Source organism: Crocuta crocuta, unplaced genomic scaffold (genome assembly GCF_008692635.1).
Source record: "Crocuta crocuta isolate KB4526 unplaced genomic scaffold, BGI_CrCroc_1.0 scaffold282, whole genome shotgun sequence".
Classification (NCBI taxonomy): Eukaryota; Metazoa; Chordata; class Mammalia; order Carnivora; family Hyaenidae; genus Crocuta; species Crocuta crocuta.
In genome coordinates, this window is record NW_027529174.1 from 4,111,359 (window position 1) to 4,123,932 (window position 12,574).

Genomic DNA, 12,574 nt, shown 5'->3' on the forward strand with positions numbered 1-12,574 from the left:
TCCAGGTGGGCCTCCCTGGGCCTGGGACCATAGCCAGAATCACAGCTCTGACCATTCGGGCTCATGACATCTTTCCTGTGGAAGTGATCAGATGCGCCTCTCTCCAACTTCTGCTTGTGTGTGGTCTCCCTAGGTCTTTAATCTTTTTGGCAAACGCGTTCAGAAATGAAGTTTTGAGAACGAGACAATGATTCCTAGTCATGTCTTCATACTGGAGTATATACTGGAGCTGAGCAAGCGACCCATGTTCATGGAGGCACAGCCCCTCACGAGTTGGCCGAGGGAAGTCTCAGGTCAGTGCGCACCTCCCTGGGTGGGGCTGCACTGTCAGAAGCTTGAGAAAGACAAAAGCTCCCAAGGACAAAAAGGTGGGGTTTTCTCTGACTGGCAAGGCTACTTAACCAACTCAGCGTCTTTCATCCCACTGTGCCTCAGACCCCCAGAAGGCCCTGAAGTGAAAGCTATGGGGTCTTGAACCCAGATGTCCACTATTGTCTCTAGATTGACTAAAGGCTCTGCCTCATACATAATGTCCTACTCTTTTTAAGACACACAGTAACCCCCCTACCCTCCCAATCCATGACTTCACTTTCTGTGGTCTCCGATGAACCTCAGACGATCCGTGGTCCAAAGCAGGTGATCTTCCCTCTGACTTCCCATCAGAAGGGAAGTAGTAGCCTAATGCTACGTCACTATGGCTATCTCTGTCATTCATCTTATCTCATCACACAGGCATTGGGTCATCTCATATCATTACCAGAAGAAAGATGAGGACCTTACAATAAGATATTTTGAGAGAGAAGGAGAGGTGGACCACATTCATAGAACTTTTACTTCAGTACATTGTTATAATTGTTCTATATTATTATTAGCTATTATTGTTAACCTCTTACTGTGTCTAATTTATAAACTAAGCTTTATCATAGATATGTGTACACAGGCAAAAACAGTACATATGGGGTTGGGTACATGTGTGATTTCAGGGATCCACTAGGGTCTTGGAAGGAATCTCATGCAAATAAAAGGAGACTACTGTATGTGTACATTTTGAGGCCCAAATTTAGAGAAACTTTTTAGTTTCAGATGTTTTCTTCATGCTTAAATCAAGGATTTAAAAATACACAATCATTCTCATGTTTGGAGGGGGGGGTTCACAATTTTTTGAGGCACATAAAGGCTGTTTGCTAACACCAAAAAAGTGCAGGGGTCATTGATCTAGATGCCATGACTTAAATGACCCAACCTTCTTTCCCACTCTCTATCAGAACTAATTAAACAGAGTCAATTCCCACAGGAAGAGGACACCAACCTGTCTTGGGATATAATAACAGACAAGAGCCACCATTAGTTAATGCTTACCATGTCCCTGGCACCGTGCTGTATGTAACATTTCCTATTTAACCTTCATGACAAATGCTGTGAGCTGTTATCATTCATTTTACAGATGGAAAAACAGATCACGCTGTTAGTGATTGATGAGTCTGGGCTAATATCACATTTCTAATCGCCCCATTTTCATTCAATCCACCGGCACAGGGCAGGGCACAAGGGTCTTGTCTGCTTAGAAGAGGATTTGCTGGATCAAAGAATAAGCACATTTTCACCTTGAGTAGGAGTGGCTCAAGACTCAGGAAGAGCCAGTAGTTTGGTTGGAGTCTGAAGACAGGAAAAATGCCGATGTCCTAGTTCAAAGACCATCAGGCGGGAGGAATTCTTTCTTACTTGTGTGAGAGTCGGCCTTTCTGTTCTATTCAGGCCCTTGAACTGATTGAATAAAATCCTCATTTTGACCTTTCATTAGTACTTATGAGGGTTGATCTATAAGTAGAAGGTTTCTGCTTTTTGGGTATATAGCAAGATTGTAATTCTTGGCTTCCTCCCACCCATTGGGCTTGCTTGGGTCCATGTGACAAGTTCAAGGTAAAGCTTTTAATCGCTGTTTTGAGATCCTCCAGAGCTCAGTAGGGGTATCATCACCTACCTTCCAAGAGACCTCATGGCAGATACAATGCTGTGTATGGTACATATAGTACAGGTACATATACACATGCTGCAGGCAAGAAACAGACCTTTGTCATTTAAACCACTGGAATCTTGCTTTATTTGTTATTGCAAAATAACATTGACAATCCTGGCCCATGCATACCATTTGGAGAGGGCAGTTGGGGAGACTGCTTTCCAGAAAGCCTCCTAACCGCTCCAGCGAGAGCCACTCTGTGTGCACATAAACTCTCTCCTGTCCCCATTTCCTGTCATTTTTTGGGAGTACTTGTGGGGGCAGTCTCCCTCATTCTTTCTGTTTTTCAAAGAGCCAACTCAAAGTCAGAATCTTGCAAACAAAGTTTTGAACCACAACTTTTAATGACCAAGTTCCGTGAAACGTTTAAGATTGTTCTAGAAAATCCAGCCTCACCCAATCCAGAATGCCATTTACTCACAGGGCTGTCGCACTAGTTACCAAACAGACAGGAAAAAAAATTGAATCATGAACCATCTCTGAACAGTTATTAAATAGTATCTGGTCCCTAATGGCGAATTCATTTTCATTTAATAACAAGTTATTGTGAAGTATAATGAAAAATAGAGTGGCATGCAAAACAAGCTGGCCTCTGTTTTCTTTGACATCGTGCCAGTTTCTTGGGCGCGGTGTTACAATACTATCCGTCTTCATAAAGCGCTCCTCGGAAAGCATTATTGAACAGCGGGAAGGATCAGTGGATGACGGCTTCATTAGTCATGACTAGGTAATCCTGGCCCATTTCTCCTGGGAATTATTTACACATTGCTAAACGCCCCTTGGTTGATGGCATCCAAAGAAGAAGAGGAGGAGATCAGTTATAAGATGTTGGATGTTAGCCAAATCTGGCCATAAGTGGTCCAAAGAAGGTCACAGAGCACTCGCCGCCCTTCACTAGAGCTCTCTGGAATGCTTCTGGGAAATGGGACATTCATAGCCGGTACATGTGAGACCTTAAAACTCTTGCCATTGCTGAAGACCTAGTGGAGAGAAAATATTGGAGTGTTGTCTGCTTGGTAGACGAATTTTGGCTGTCTCATTGGGGAAATGGGTGGCTTGGCCCCAAATTTATTCTTGCCTCTGGCTAAAAACTAGGAGCTCTAAGAGGGCATCTTTGGGAGCTCCGTAAATGCACAAAAAACACCAGAATCCAACAAGTTCTTGTGAATCCTGGCCACCAGGTATCTGACACTTGCCAAAGATGACCTAATCTCCCCAGGGCTTGATCACTTAGCCTGGAGGCTTGAAGGACAAGGTGGTGGCTGCCAGTCAAGATTTCCCATGTTTTTGTGACTTCCCTGGTGAGACTGCCTTTTCAGTTTCTCGGTGACTCAGCTGGGTGGGGTTTTGAGGGGTGCTAGCAGGAAAGTGGTTTATTCTGCAGGTCCACAGAGTGAAAACTCTGGGGGAATGTTGTTACTCCAGCTCTCTGGCTGCTTCATGATGTAGCGCAAGGGCTTATGGGTTGGGAGATCAGAGTCTGAACCCGTGCCCTGCTCCTTACTAGCTGTGAGACCTTGGGCAACTTAATGATGCCTCTCAGGCTTAGTTTCCTCATCTGTAAAATAGGGCTAATAATATCTCATAGGGTTTGTGAGGATTAACTGACACAATTAGCTGAAGCACTTGCCAAAATGTGTTGGTAAGTATTTCTTCCATTACATGTATAAATATAAGCCATGTCCTCCTTAAAAATAAACCAGAAATAAACAGAGAAGGGAAAATCAGTATGAGCTGTTCCTATTATCCTGCTCACTACCCCCAGCTAAATTATAAGCTCTTGTTTTCATTTACTTTTAAAAGAAAAGCAGGGGCGCCTGGGGGGCTCAGTCAGTTGAGCGTCCAAATTCAGCTCAGGTCATGATCTCACGGTTTGTGAGTTTGAGCCCCGCATTGGGCTCTGTGCTGATAGCTCAGAGCTTGGAGCCTGCTTCAGATTCTGTGTCTCCCTCTCTCTCTGCTCTTCCCTCACTTATGGTCTGTCTCTCTCTCAAAAATAAATAAACATTAACAAATTTAAAATGTTTTTTAAAAATAAAAGAAAAGCAATAATGGCCAAAAAATAATGACTAATATCTGTAGGTCATCACATGCTTGCAGTCAAATGCTCCACCCCTGAGCTATACCCTCTCATCATATGCTTGTTTAATTTTTACGTCATCTCTGTTGTTGTTCCCCCTTTACCAGATGAGGAAACTGAGGCACAGAAAAGTAAGTTGCCCAAAGTCACACAGGCATATGTTTTGCAGCTGGGTTTGGAAACAAGATAATCTACCTGCAGACTCTGTGTCCTTAACCATCACTGCCATGTCCATGGATCTTTGTTGAATTGGATTGAATCTAGTACAGAACTCCTATTTAAACAGCAGGCTTCCTGAGATCATGTAAGTGTTTACACATTGCTATCTTGGGGTGTACCCCTAGCTACTGTCTGCAAAGCCAAGGCTTGTCCAAACTCAAGCTATGGATCCTTTGGGAAGTCTCCTTGGATCCGTTCTCTCTGCTCTCTCAACAGTGCTCTCTCTCTCTGAACCTTTCAACTGCCCACTCCAAGGACAACTCATTCATTAATGGCTCCCAGGAACCATGAATCAAGCCCCACATCGGGCTCTGAGCTGACAGTGCAGAGCCTGCTTGGGGTTCCTCTCTCCCTCTTTTCCTGCCCCTCCTATGCTCTCTTTCTCTCTCTTTCTCTTGAAATAAACTTTAAAAAAAACCAATGAGAAGATGACAGAGAGGCAGAGAGAATAGCAAATCAAAGAAGAGAGAGAGCTGGGGAGAAAAAGAGAAAAGAACAAGACAAGCAAGAACTGAAATGTGGTTACAACCTCAAGATGGATTTTATTTTCAAGTGTTTTCTACCATAAAGTTGGAGAATTTATCACCTGAACTTCTTCTTCTGCTGCTCCTGGCTTTTGTGAAACAGAGAGATGTGTTATTCACTTTAACTAGCATGGAAAGATCCTGTTTTTAGTGATTCTTGACACTAGCTGAACTTGTAGCAGTAATAATTGNAAACAGGCTCCAGGCTCTGAGCTGGCTGTCAGCACAGAGCCCGATGCGGGGCTCGAACCCACGAACCGCGAGATCATGACCTAAGCGAAAGTCGGACGCTTAACCGACTAAGCCGCCCAGGCGCCCCAACTTTTTTTTTTTTAAAGGATGTTGTTTATTTATTTGGAGGGGGGAGAGGGGCAGACGGAGAGAGAGAGAATTTCAAGTACACATCTGTGCTGAGCAAGGATCCCAACATGGGTCTCGATCTCTCGACCGTGAGATCTTGACCTGAGCTGAAATCGAGTTGGACATTTAACTGACCAAGCCACCCAGGCAGCTCTGAATAGAAAATTTTAAATATCTTGTGTTTTCTTCAAAATCAAGCAAAGAGTAATTTTATTTGTTTGTTTGCCAGCATTTGGAGGCTGTTCTGATCATCTATTTTCTGTAAAAAAACAAACAAACAACAACTTAAAGATTTTAATTCCAATAGAATTTGGAACCAGTTATGATCAATTTGGTAAATATTGTAAAGTACTTACCACGTGACTGGTATTGCATAAGGCCCTGGACACAGAAATGAATCCGAGATCTCCTCTGCCTTGCAGAGCCTCTAGCCTACTGGGGCCTTCCAGGACTTGCTGGGAGTCTGTTGGAAAGTTGTCTGCCTCAGTTCCCCTCTGGGACAGCCTGACTCAGTAGGTGATTCTCATGCATCCCAACGTTCAAGACCCTCAGGTCAGGAAGCCCAGCTTTAGGGAGTTAGGACTTTGAGAGATCCAGAGACCCCATGCATGGGGTCCTCAAATCCAGGCAGGTCCCTCCCTAACTGGGGTGACATGGACGAGCTGGGTTAAAGAGAGACTGGTTTTATATCATGACTGATGGAGAGCCAAGCGTTCCTGTTAAATTTCTGGAAGCCTGGAATTAACCTTGGGTCACTGGAAAACATCTTCATTTTAGAGTTTTTAAAATCAGAAAAATTTGATTGGAAGAAAACTGTGTAATTATTATTATCATTGTTTTTTGCCCATTTTGCCTCCTGATTTGTATAAGGACAAGGCAAGTCTGGTCTTCTTTTTTTTTTTTAAATGTTTATTTTTGAGAGAGAGTGCAAGTGGGGGAGGGGCAGAGGGAGCAGGAGACAGAGGATCCAAAGTGGGTTCTGCACTGTCATTAACTACGAGATCATGACCTGAGCCAAAGTCAGATGTTTAACTGACTGAGCCACCCAGGTGCCCCTGAATTTTGTCTTCTTAAATCAACCTTTTAGATCTCTGGAAATGCCAACTAGAAGTTCATAAGTGATCTGATAGTACAAAATACATTCTTGTGCTTCTAAAGCAGCAAAGTGCCAATGGAGAAATAGTCCCTAAATTCCAGCCCCTCTGTGGCTTCAAGTTTCTGTAAACTGTTTATCTGACAATATTCCTGTTCCAGCTTATTTTTTCCTCTAGAATGAAACAAAAACAATGGTTCGAACAACTAAATTTTTATTTCTAAGTAAGTTGGGTGAAGTCATCCCATTGAATTTTCCTTTGTACAATTTAAATTGGGCCAATCCGAAAAACAAGAGCAAGATCATACAACAGTAGAGATTCATGGGGATTAGGATGATTGGAGCTGTTTTTATAGAGTAGTGAGTAATCTGTAGAGAAGCTGGTTGAGGATGCCTTCACCCTGTATTTGAACTTATTATTTCAATTGAGCACTGACTATGAGCACTTCGCTTATCTCCGGGACATGAATATTGTTTTCCTACATAGAACATAAGCTCCTCGAGGGAGGGTATGTCTTTTCTTTTCTTTTTTTAAAATGTTTTTTACTGTTTTATTTATTTTTGAGAGAGAGAGAGAGAGACAGCATGAGCAGGGGAGGGTCAGAGAGAGAGGGAGACACAGAATTAGAATCAGGCTCCAGGCTCTGTCAGCTCTGAGCTGTCAGCACAGAGCCCGACGTGGGGCCCGAACCCACGAGCCATGAGATCATGACCTGAGCCGAAGTCGGATGCTTAACCGACTGAGCCACCCAGGTGCCCCGGGTATGTTTTTCTTATCTTCCCAGAAAAGAGGGGAAAGGGAGGTGGTAAGGGAGGAGAGGGAAGGAGGCGGGGTTTAGAAGAACTGGATGGAGCCTTCCAGGTTACAGCAGCATGCTTTTAGCAGCATAAAGATGCAGTTCAGTGAAGCTGGCTAGGAAGCTGGACATGAATCTAAAGGTACATAATAATGAAATATAGAATGATGTGAGTGTCACAAAGGGAAGGCAAGAATTATTCAATAAATAGTTTTGTATACAAAGATTCAAATGAGAGAAAAAGCGCTTTGGATTTGTACTTTAACTCATATCCTGGGGCACCTGAGGGGCTCAGTCGGTTGAGCGTTCAACTTGTGCTCAGGTCACGATCTCACGGTTTGTGAATTTCAGCCCCACATGGGTCTCTCTGCTGTCAGTGTGGAGCTTACCTCGCATCTTCTGTCTGCCCCCTTCTGCTCCTTCCTCTCTCTCTCTCTCAAAAATAAAAAATAAACATTTACTTTTAAAGCTTATTAATTTTGAGAGAGAGAGAGAAAGCGTGAGTGGGGAGGGGGAGAGAGAGAATCCTGTGCAGCCTCCAGTGTTAGCGCAGAGCCTGATGTGTCCCTGAACCCACAGACTCATGAGATCATGGCAGAAGCTGAAGTCAGTTGCTTAACATATTGAGCCACCCAGGTGCCCCTAAGAAATAAGTATTAAAAAAACTGAACTAGGGGCACCTGGGTGGCCCAGCTGGTTAAGTGTCCAACTTCAGCTCAGGTCATGATCTCACATTTGTGAGTTTGAGCCTGCATTGGGCTCTGTGCTGAGAGCTTGGAGCCTGGAGCCTGCTTTGGATTCTGTGTCTCCCTCTCTCTCTGCTCCCCACCCCCCCCAACCCCATATACTCTCTCTCTCTCTCAAAAATAAATGAACATTAAAAAAAAAAAACAACCAAAAACACAACTATATCCTGAAATGAATTTAACCTGGTCCTTGTTAATTGTTCTTTAACCTTCTCTCTTTCCATGTGCCAATGTTCAGAATCCCACTCAGGCTTCACACTGAGCTAGCTGGTCGGCAGCGTGGCCGCTTTATTACCAGCAAACCAGCGCCAGTGCTGCAGCACCGAGGCAGACCTGGGAGCGAGTCTGGCTGACTTCTAGAGGTGATATGCTATTTGGGTAAAGGACAAACTGCAAATTTACTAGACCTCAACTTATAGAAACCGTGAGGGTAATCACATTTATGATCTGAAAGGAAAGTGGGCCTTTGGGAACCCTGTAGCTTCCAAGAGAGTAGCTGGCATGCAGGAGAGGCTGAAGAAATGTCTGTGGATTAGACGCCTTCCTGGGCAGACCAGAGTGGTCTGAGGCTATCGGTGCTGGAGCCCAGAGCTCCTTAAGGTATAAATAGTCTTTACACTCGTGGTGCCAGGGTGGCTCAGTTGGTTAAGCGTCAGTCTCTTGGTTTTGAAGCTGAGGTCATGATCTCACGGTTCGTGGGTTCAAGCCCTGCATCAGGCTCTGCAATGATAGTCTGCAGACTGTCTGGGATTCTCTCTCTCTCTCTTTCTCTCTGCTACACTCCCATTTGTGCTCTCTCTCCCTAAATAAATAAACTTTAAAAAAAAAAAAAGAGCCTTTACACTCAAGGTTTTCCTGGGAGCATTTCATCTGTATTCCAGAGGAGAACCTGGATCAACAGGCACAAAGCTGAGGGGCACGTGAGTGACTCAGTTGAGCGTCCGACTTCAGTTCAGGTTGTGATCTTGTAGCAGTTTGAGAGTTCAAGTCCCACATCGGGCTCCCCTGTCTCCCCCTCTCTCTCTGTCCTGACCCACTTGTACTCTCTCTCTCTCTCAAAAATAAACATAAAAAAATAAAAAGAGGAACAAAACAGGATTAAACACAGCATATTCAAGACACAGGCGAAAGACCATGGCTAAGATCAGCTCTCAGGCTTCCAAATGGCTGGCTGGCTGCCGCCTCTGGCAGGAAACACGGTAAGAGTTTCCTTTTCTCCGGGGATATAATGGCACAAAAGATCCTGAAAAGAAAGAGAAGTTAGAGTTGGGGATGGACCTCGGTTCCTCACACTGGTTGATCAAGTATTTGCTGGGTTCTGCTTTCTGTGTCTACCCAGAAAACTGTGTTTCTAGCCACTTCCCTTTGCTCCCCTCCCCCTTGCCTGGAGTCCAAACCCCGCGTTCTTGGATGCTCGTGTTGGAGCGAGGTGGATGGCGGACACATGTGTGCCAAATGCCTGAAGCTTTGGTTGATCCTGGCTTGTGAGTCATTATTTGCTGGATGGAAGGGGGGAGGGGGCTGAAAAGAGAGTTCAATTCTCATTCTTTAGTGATGTGTAAATGTATTGCCATTGGCTCCTACTAGGTAGCTCTAAGCCAGTGATGAATAAATGTTTTCATTGGCAGGAGAACACGTTTTACATCCACATATATGCGTGGCTGCTTTTGGCACACCACAGAGACTTGTGGCTTATCTGCTTCCTATTCCTGCGTCTATTGAATCCTACCGATGGCTCCATGCCTAGCTCAGTGCCTGCCTCCTACATGAAGTTTTGACAACTCCAGTCCACACGGATTTATCCACGAGCTCAGCCTTTGTTGCAATTATCGTCCTCACCGCAGTCAGGGCAGACTTCCTGTCAGGCAAGAGAAGCTTAGGTCTCATCACTCGTGAGTTGTAAGGGCAACTTCCAATCATGGGTTCACATGGGCACATGCTGTGGTTGAAATTGCAAAAGTAAGATATTTTAACTGCAGTAGGCTAAGGATGTGGTCTCTTCCCACTTGGCTTCCCCCCACATCAACTGAGTTGTGTGTCAGTGGAGACACCCTGAGCATTTGGGGGACTCTAGGTAAGGAGAGGTTGAGTTGGACATTACTTTGTTTGGGCTCAATGGATCTATTCATATGGTTCACACTTACTGCTATGTTGGCTACTCTAGGTAAGAATGACTTCTGGGGATATTCCGGATGTCCTCAGATCATACTCATCAGGCATCATGGGTCCTATTGCAATATACATGTGTCCCACTGTGCTTGACACTCTGAGTATGTGGGTAGTGAGAAGAAAAAAGAGTCAAAATGTCCAGAAACAGAAGCTAGCATGAGGAAAGTTTTTTTCATCACCAGATGCGCAAAATTATAAGCGGAATATTTGGGTCTCATTGATGTCTAGTCAAGGCAGAAACTACCTTCAGGAAAATAATGATACATATGCAATTATAATGCACCGTACTACCATGCCTTTAAAATGAGAATCAGTGCAAAATAGAATTGATCAGAGTTCTTGCATCAGTAGGGCACAGGACTGTAGCAATACTATGAACTGTGAAGTAGCATTTGTATATGCCAAATTGCATTTTTATGCCTCCCAATATACTGGATTAGTCTTAGTATCTGAGACATCTTGGCCCGATGAAGCCTGGCAATTATGGGGGGAAAAATGACATTCAAACACACAGACACATACACACACACACACAAACACACACACACTAAAATCACAGAAAAGCAACCTAAGTGCTCCTGTGATAAAACTCCACACATATTCATCCATGAGCTATTGTATGTAGTTTAAGGATAATGTGATTAACCAATTATGGGGCTCAATCCAATATAATGACATTTTAAGATGAATTTAAATTACTTTCTCTTCTCTCCCTGAAAATGATATTTATAGAATTGTTGTTGTATGAAGAGATGATTATATAAAGAGTATGCAGCCAAGAAGGAAAACAAACCAGAGAAAGAATGTAATAGAAGTAGAGCATATAATGTTTTATGTATATAATATTTGTGGTATTTGTCACCTTCTAGAAATTTGTAATTGGTTGTGATTTCTCTTTTTAAATGGAAATATCTGAACCTGGGACTCCTGGGTGGCTCAGTTGGTTAAGTGTCCAACTTCAGCTCAGGTCATGATCTCACAGTTCGTGGGTTCCAGCCCCTCAATGAGCACTGTGCTGACAGCTCAGAGCCCAGAGGCTGCTTCAGATTCTGTGTCTCCTTTTCTCTCTCTCTGCCCCTCCTCTGCTCACTCGCTCTCTCTCAAAAATAAAAACAAAAAACTTAAAAAAAGAAATGCCTGAATCTGCCTTGACCACAGTTGGACAATTCCTTATACTCTTATATTATACTTATAAAAATTATTGAGTTTAAAAGTAACCATAATAGTTCATGCATGAGAAAATAGTTTGACAACACAGAACTGTGTATCAAAAGTAAACAATGTGGTCCCCCAATACTGCTTGCTCCCCGGAACTAACCACAGTTAATTTGACACCCATCTTCAAATGCAGGGTTTTGGGGCAAGCTGCCTGGGTCTGACTTCTATCTCTGTCCCTGTGACTTTGGGAAAATTACCAATCTCTTAGTGCCTCACCTGTAAAGGGAGGGTTTGACCTTACTGTACCTGTCTCTTTGGGGTACTGCGTGGGGGCGGGGGGGCGGAAGTTTAGGGTTTAGAAGAGCATCTGACATGCTGTACTGATTATATGTCAATTTTATTTGGAAAGTGAAGAGATTACAATATTTTTTCAGTTATTTTTTCCATGTGCCCTGGTTTATTGCTCTCCCTTCCCCTAAGACAGTAAGCTTGTTAAATTTGGGTATGAAGAGAAAAGTCTTGGGGCGCCTGGGTGGTTCAGTTGGTTGAGCAGCCAACTCTTGGTTTTTGGCTCAGGTCATGATCTCAAGGTTTGGGGGAATGGAGCCCCATGTTGGGCTCTGTGCTGACAGCGCCAAGGTTGCTTGGGATTCTCTGCCTCTCTCTCTGCCCCTCCCCCACTCTCTCTCATTCCCTCTCAAAATAAATAAACAAACATGAAAAAAAGAAAGAAAACATTTTTCACATCCCCTAATTCCTCAGAAATGTGAAGACGTGAGCGCCCTCTAGCTGCGTTAACCGTGGTTCTACCCACCAGCAGGCGCAGTTCCGCTGATCCGACTATTGTGGTTCAACACATGTTATTAGATTTGCCAGAAACCCAGAGGGCGGCTGTGGGGTGACAGAAATTCAGAATCAACACATCAGGAGGCACTTCTGAGAGACTAGAGATCCGTCGGAAATGGAGATTCCCTCCGAAATGTGATGAAACGGTGTCCCCGGGAAAATAGGATGGTGTTGGATTTATACGAAGCTTTGAAGTGCACAGAGTAAATGCCGTCTTGGCATTCCCCTGAAACAGCAGCCAGACATGCTGCCGACATGGTCTTCGATGAAGTCCTGGTGATAATGGGGAAAAGGGAGTGGGCGTCCCCAAGACAGCACAGCGCCACGGTAACCTATAAGAGGGGCTGCAGGAAGACAACAAGATAAGATCCAAGGATGAAGAGATTTTTCAAGGAAGATTATTTGGGTGTGCACCTCATTATCTTCAAAGATCCTCCCTAGGAAACAAGTACTGATAGATGAATCAATCCCAGGCTGTGGGACAGAGTACACAATAGTTACCCAGCCCTCCCCCTGAATTCACAGTCTGATACTGAGTGGAAAAAAAAAAAAAAAAAAAAAACAC